The 7,762-nt window shown below is 44.7% G+C and overlaps 1 long non-coding RNA gene across 1 annotated transcript in view; it reads right to left on the bottom strand.

Moving 5' to 3' along the window:
- Positions 1–7,762, bottom strand: part of LOC141278375 (uncharacterized) — a 29,054-nt gene continuing 21,292 nt past the window's right edge. Inside the window, exon 3 of the long non-coding RNA XR_012331024.1 lies at positions 1–273. This is a non-coding gene — a long non-coding RNA (uncharacterized lncRNA). The remainder of the gene's footprint in view (positions 274–7,762) is intronic.

The raw sequence follows: 7,762 nt of genomic DNA, 5'->3' as shown, positions 1-7,762 counted from the left end.
TTAGAGAAAGTTTTATTGCAGGGCCAAGCAAGGAGAATGGGCAGCTTGTGCTCAAAAGGCCCAAACTCTCCAACAGCTTTTAGGGAAGATTTTTTAAAGGCAACATTTGGGGTGAGGGCTGCAGGATGCATGACTTTCTTCTGACTGGTTGATGGTGAGGTAACAGGGTGGTACTCCAGGAATCTCAATCATCAACCTTCTGGTTCGGACCAGTTTGGGGTCTCAGCACGTAGTTAAGTTAAATTAAGGCCCCCTGAGTAGGGGCCTTAGTTCCTGTTGAATATTCAAAGACACGTATCAGATTATTACATACGTATAGATTGACATAGATGTATATATATCACTTGAGGAGGAATTAGTACTGTTTTTATGCTGAACTATTATTTCTGGACTGCTTTTCCTTTGTTTCTGCATTCCCTCACTTTCCTAATTAGTAACTGCTTGAATCTGTTCTTTGGAACTCAGGAAAGGGCTAGGAGACTAAAGCCTTTTCCTACAAACTCAAGGGGTGGGGGGTGCAGCCTGGCAGGGCTTTTGCACAAGAAAGGCCCTGCAGCATCCTGCTCAGTTTCAATCTCCTCTTTTCCTTGATACTCCTCATCCCAAAAGGGGAACAGGTACAGGATAAGAGAAAGAAAAAAGCTTTGGACAGAGACGTTAACCGTAAACTAGGCAGAGAAACTCGGTTTAGGGGGACTCAGTTTCAAAACTGAAAGGAAAGATTAGACTCAAGAGCTTATATACCCTTCTTAACAAAGTTAAGAGGTTTTGGCTAGCAAAGGACAATTTCTGGATAGGTGACTAAGAAATATATGTGGGAACCAACAGAAGATAAGGGTTATTTTAGTAAGGCTTATTTTTGCAGACTTATCTGGGGTGCAGACTCTGTCATTGGGGATGAGTGGCTTTCCTCTTCCAGGTACCCATGAACAGAGCACCGCCTTCCCATGGGGAAATGTATGCCTTGTTTTTAGGCAGATAGGGGCAGAGAACCCTTTTCTGTACCTGGTGATTCTCAATTGCCTTTAGCTCAAAACGAACCTTATGCGGAAGGGGCCTATTACGGGATGGCATAGTCTGGTCCCTGCCAGAGGTAGTAAGGGCCACCCAAAGAAGGGTTAATTCAATGATCTTTCCTACATTTTACCCCCACTTAAATAACTCTTCACTGTTCCAGGAAAAAAAAAAAAAAATCCACCATGCCACGCGGAAATTTCGATTCTGGAGAGGACACCGTGTTGCTCACGCTGCAGGTGTGACTTTCCAGATCCCAACCGGGGAGACTGTGAGAGGGCGCAGAGCAAGCCTCTTAGCCAAGCTCCCACCACTTCCCTGTCACTTCTCCCTGGGGTTAAGCGAGTTCTGCTACTGCTCGCTCGCTCCGCCCTCCCGCAGCCAGTGGACCGCGCAGGACGAACAGGCGCTTGCCCACCGTTTCCCTCCGCAGCAGCCAGAGGCAGGGGAACACGTTCTCTTCCAGCCCTTCCCTCTGCGCACCTATCTGACATCCCGGAGTCTACAGCTGCTTGGCCCCTGCCCTGTACCCCCAACAACTGCGGCCGTGACCCCAACCTTTGAGCAAAGGTAACCAAGACAGAGAAGCCGCCGGGGCGCTGCGCTCTACAGGCCCTCTGGTGAAGTTCTGGTTTCGCTCTAGGAGGCCGGGAGGACCGCGTCTCACTGACGCCGCCCTGCTGACCCACAGAATTTAAGTTCTCTTTCGGAGCTCTAGTTTACCATGTTTCAAAGTTAAACCTAAAACCAGGGGTGGCTGTAGACCTTTAGGAATGAACTGAAATTCCTGCAGAATGAACCAAGCATTTTCTGAGCTCCCCAGTCGTGGCCAGGAACAAAAAAGGCTGGTAAATATATAAATCCCATTAGTGAAGCAGAGAAACTAGGGGTCCTTGGAGAAATGGCTGACTGGGGAGGGAGTGAACCTGAAACACCTGGGCCAAGCAAGAGGAATCCGGGGCCAACCTGAAGCTACCCGCTTTGGGCAAACTGATTTGCACTTCAGTGAGAATTATAACTGCAGTGGACCAAACACATCTAATAAATTTAAATCCGCGGATTGATAATGGCATCAAAAAATATCCAACACCTTGAAACTGAGCAAAACCCTCCCCCACTTTGCCAAGTACAAAGGCCCCTCCGTGTCCCCTGCTTCTTGTTTGTAGAAAAGCTGAAATCTCCCAGGCCTCCCTGAGTCACAAAAGGGCGGGCTCCAGTAGTTAATGATTAGGACAATAGAGTCACAGAATCTTTCACTGTCTGATGCACATTCCTGAGTTGTTTTACAGATGCTATAACTGCCACCAGAGGGAAAAAGCTAACTGCATGATGACCAGACTGTAGCCATGACGTAAGCTTCTCCATCTTGAGCACTACGGGGTCTTTGGCCAGCACAATTCCACGAACTGGCCTCAAGAGAATGGGATTAACATTATCGCTCATAATAACCTATATCTTTGTGGGCATCAAAATAATTGCAGCAGGCTTCCCTGGTGGCGCAGTGGTTGAGAGTCTGCCTGCCGATGCAGGGGACACGGGTTCATGCCCCGGTCCGGGAAGATCCCACGTGCCGCGGAGCGGCTGGGCCCGTGAGCCATGGCTGCTGAGCCTGCGCGTCCGGAGCCTGTGCTCTGCAACGGGAGAGGCCACAACAGTGAGAGGCCAGCGTACCGCAAAAAAAAAAAAAAAAAAAAAAAAAAAATAATAATAATAATAATCGCAGCTTACTCTGCCCATATATATAAGTGAACAACTAAAATTGTCAGCAAAGAGATGCTACAGACCCAGGCCGACATCTTCCACTCTAAGTGTATGACGCCCTATGTTAGCATGAAGAAGTTACAGAAGATGGACCTTCGCCCCTAATTCTATAGAAATGGAATGATGTCTAACAGTGGAGATTTATAAGCAGCTCTTTTGCCCCTTCCCTTTTTGCCTATTTCTGTTCCCCTTAAACCTTATAGAAATGAGGCCACTAGGTAACATTCAACCTAACTCCTGACTTACGCTCTACTAAATGCAGACGATAACTTGCCTAATCTGTTGACTCTTTCCCTAGATTAAAAGAAGTAGGAGCAATCCCACTACTGGGCATATACCCAGAGAAAACAATAATTCAAAAAGACACATGCACCCCGGTGTTCATTGCAGCACTGTTTACAATAGCCAGCTCATAGAAGCAACCTAAATGCCCATCAACAGTTGAATGGATAAAGAAGTTGTGGTACATATATACAAGGGAATATTACTCAGCCATAAAAAGGAACGAAATTGGGTCATTTGTAGAGACGTGGATGGACCTAGAGACTGTCATACAGAGTGAAGTAAGTCAGAAAGAGAAAAACAAATATTGTATGTTAACGCATATATGTGAAATCTAGAAAAATGGTACAGATGAACTGGTTTGGAAGACAGAAATAGAAACACATATGTAGAGAACAAATGTATAGACACCAAGGGGGGAAAGCGGGGAGGGGGTGGATGGTGGTGGTGGTGGTATGAATTGGGAGATTGACATATATACACTAATATGTATAAAATAGATAACTAATAAGAACCTGCTGTATAAAAAAATAAATAAAATTAAATTTAAAAACAATAAAAGAAGTAGGAATGAAGAATTAAATAAAGTATGACTAGCTCGCTACCCCCAGCAGCCCCCTTAGCAATCCTGCAGGCAGATCACGCAGATGAGATAACATCCTAAAGAAAGATCACAAGGAGTCAGCCAGCCTGCATGCAATGGAAAATGATGCAGAGCTTGACCACCTCCCTTGATGATTCACTGAGATTCTCCCCTTTTTCTCTTTAAAAATTGTCATGGCTTAGCAGAATCCTTGGAGTTGGTTTTGGGGACAAGAGTCTGCCTTCTCCCCAGATTGACAGCCTTCCAATTAAAGCAACTTTTTTTTTTATGGTACGCGGGCCTCTCATTGTTGTGGCCCCTCCCACCGCGGAGCACAGGCTCTGGATGCGCAGGCCCAGCGGCCACAGCTCACGGGCCCAGCCGCTCCGCGGCATGTGGGATCTTCCTGGACTGGTGCACGAACCCGTGTCCCCTGCATCGGCAGGCGGACCCCCAACCACTGCGCCACCAGGGAAGCCCTAAAGCAACTTTTCTTTCTACCAGCACTTGCCTCTCAAATATTGGCTTTATAGTGGTGAGATGCCAAACCTGAGTCTGGTAACAACCTCATTTACTGCTAGGGAACCACTTTATTGAAAACTGGCAAAGTGTGTGGGGGGGGGGAGGGGTTGTGAAATCAAGCATTTATTCTGTACATACATGAGTATAACCAAATACTTGATGAGAAATCTCCTTTATAAAAGCTTTCCTGATAATCAGTGGGTAGCCATGGTGTTAGGATGTCATTGCCACTCCCAATGGAAGAATGGATGTAAGCAAAACAAAAAATAAACAAACAAAAAACCCAAATAATCCAACAAAAAACAACTTACCAACTAACCAAACAAACAAACAAAATAAAAAACCCTGAATCTGATCAATTCTCTGGATCCAGTTACCAATTTACAGGAAATATAGGATCAGAGAATCATGTTAAAAGAGAGTCAGCCAGCAACATACAAACTGTGGGAAACTACCAGAAAAATGACTCAGTCTCTTCAACAAAAATTTGCAAGGAAAAATAAGAGAGAGAACTGTCATATTAAAAGATACTTAAGAGATGTATCAACTAATGATGATATTTCTAATTTATTTGGATATTGATAAAACACAGAAAGTAAATATATCTATATGTGTGTGAAACAATTGGGAAAATGAGAACAATGACTGGATACTTGATGATATGAAATGTTATTAATTTTTTTAAAACACGGTAACAGTATTGTGGTATTATTTATACTGAAGTCTTTATGGATGAAATAATAAAATGTCTGAGATTTGTTTCAAAATTATGTGGAGGATTGAGGGGAAGTAGGTGGGAATTTAGATGGCAGAAGATGACCAGGAGTTGGTAACTTTTGAAGCTAGTGATGGGTTTATTATATTTTACATATAATAAAATATTATATGTAATATATTTTATTATATGTTATTTTTTAAAGTAGCATAAATAAAAAATATTTTAAAGTATTATATTTTACATCAGGGTTTATTATATTTTACTTCGTATGTGTTTGAACATTTCCAAATTGAAAGTTTGAAAAACGGAAGGCAGAGAGAAGGCAGAGTTTGAAGAGGCGCATACACTTGCACTTTGTCACAGCAATTGCGGCTCAGTCAGCTAATGGAGGGTGCAGAGTTCAGGTCACTTTCAATCAGATAACGATAAAGGTCAGAGGGTAGGTACAGAGCTTTCTTAAGTTTAGGAGCCTCAGAGAGTGTGTTAAGTGAGAAAGGCTTTGATCATGTTTTGGAGAGAGGAAGAAAGTAAGGGCGTTTAGTGGGTGCATAGACAGGCTCCATAGCTTTACTCTCCAGGGTGGGCCTCTGCACCTCTGCTTTCACAGCCCCTGCAAATCCAAACCACAGGGGTGCTCTCTGGGCTCCAGCTGGGCGAGGGCACCACATCTAGGCAAGAAGGAAAACACCACAAGATGATAAATGGCTTGAGGGGCCACAGGGGTTCCCAGAGCAGAGCCCCATGCTCCTGGTGCAGGGACCTTGGTGTATCAACAGTATTCTTCTTCAATCTGCACCAGCATTCCTTGGGACCCTGTTCCCAGAGGGCACCCATGATCACAGGAGTATAGCCTTTATGTGCTACATTCTGCCCTCCCCCTGCCCTCCTTTGGATTCACGATGTCATTAGGCTATCGATGTTTCTGAGGAATTCTGCAGTAATTTCAATTTGTTTTAACCTACTGTTTTGCAAAATGTTTTTTTCCCATGGAGCCCCCTTTTACATGGAACACCTATTAATATTTCTTTGCCCCAATGGGTGTCCTATCTAAAATTGCCCCTGCCCACCTCCCCAGCCCAGCTCTACCGTGATCCAGATTCTGACCCTACTCTAGTTCCTCCTTAGCATGTATCATTATCTAGCATTATATTAGCTTTCCCCCAGTCTTCAGTAAACAGAGCTACGGTTGAACCAGTTGCTCAGGGCCCAAACCTGGACTCCCTTTCTCTCATACCCAAAGTCCAGTCCACAGAAACAAGGTATCAGCTCTACCTGCAAAACCATTCTGGCCCAATCACTTCTCACCTTTGCACTGTTATTACACTATTCAGAGCCGTCTTCATAGCTCACTTGGACAACGGTGACAGCCTTCATAGTGGTCTCCCTGTTTCCCCTCTTTTTTTTTTTATAGTTAATAATACTGTATATACTTGAAATTTGTTGAGTAGATCTTTATTATTTCATTCTTTTTATTCTTCTGTTCATGGACATCTAGGTTGCTTCCATGTCTTTGCTATTGTAAATAATGTTTCAATGAACATTGGGATGCATGTATCTTTTCGAATTATGGTTTTCTTCAGATATATGCCCAGGAGTGGGATTGCTGGATCCATGTGGTAGTTCTACTTTCAGTTTTTTAAGGATCCCTACTTCCCTTCTAGAGCCCCAAAACACTCATCCTCCACACAAAGGCCAGAGGGATACTTTAAAAATATAAATTAGATTATGCGGGCTTCCCTGGTGGTGCAGTGGTTGAGAGTCCACCTGCCGATGCAGGGGACACGGGTTCGTGCCCCGGTCCAGGAAGATCCCACATGCCGCGCAGCGGCTGGGCCCGTGAGCCATGGCCACTGAGCCTGCGCGTCCAAAGCCTGTGCTCCACAACGGGAGAGGCCGCAACAGTGAGAGGCCCGCGTACCGCAAAAAAAAAAAAAAAAAAAAAGATTATGATTCTGTCCTGCTCTCCACCCTTCACTGGCTTCCTGTGACACTTGAAATGAAACAAAAGATTCTTATCATTTTCTCCAAGGCCCTGTATGATGTGACCTTGCCCACCTCTCAGTCTCACTTCCCACCCCTACTGTTCCCCCGACAGCCTCCTGCCCTGTTTACTGAGCTCAAGTCACATTGCCCCTCCCCTCACATTCCCCCAGAAGTGCTAGGCATGCTTGGCGGGGCAGGGAGTGTTTCTACTCATTGTTCCCTCTCCCTGGAAGCTATCTTTCCAAAATTTTTGCAAGCCAGTTTATTCTCTCACTTTTTGGAGATCTTTGCTCAAAAATCTCTAGAACTACCCTACTTAATAGGGCCCCCGTCCCTTCAGCCTCCCTTATTTTTCCTTTATAGCATGTATTTGTCTCTGATATTCTGTCTTTGTTCATGTGCTTATTTTCTGTCTCTCACTAGAATGTCAACCTGCCTGTGTTGTTCACCACTGTTTCTCCAGTGTCCATACAAAAAACAGGCACACAGTAGGTGTTCTCTGCATCCTGGGAGCAAATGTTCTGAAGGTAATATTTGTATATGCACACAGAACCCAGCCCCACACTCATGGACAAAGGTCACTGCAAAGTTAGAGTAGGAAGCCTGATCCTTCACTCCAGCCTGATCCTTGGAAAACCTTGAAGACAAAGAACAAACTGCTAAGCTGAGGCGCTGCAACCACCATCCCAGGGGCCCCTGATTCAACTTTGGAAACATAGAGAGACTATGTTCTATAATTCTTCAGGCTCATGTATACCTAGAGACTCCTCTGAGCCAAGGTCAAGGTTCCCCTTCCATTTCTGTGAAGTGCGAAGCTGCATCATAAAATGATACCAGTTCCCGAAACAGCACATTCCTGGTATTCTCAGGCATCCTTGAGGCTTCAAGACAATGGTCTA

The sequence above is a fragment of the Tursiops truncatus genome, chromosome 3 (assembly GCF_011762595.2).
Source record: "Tursiops truncatus isolate mTurTru1 chromosome 3, mTurTru1.mat.Y, whole genome shotgun sequence".
Classification (NCBI taxonomy): Eukaryota; Metazoa; Chordata; class Mammalia; order Artiodactyla; family Delphinidae; genus Tursiops; species Tursiops truncatus.
Note: the sequence above shows the minus strand (reverse complement) of the source record. Positions and strands in the feature narration are given on the sequence as shown.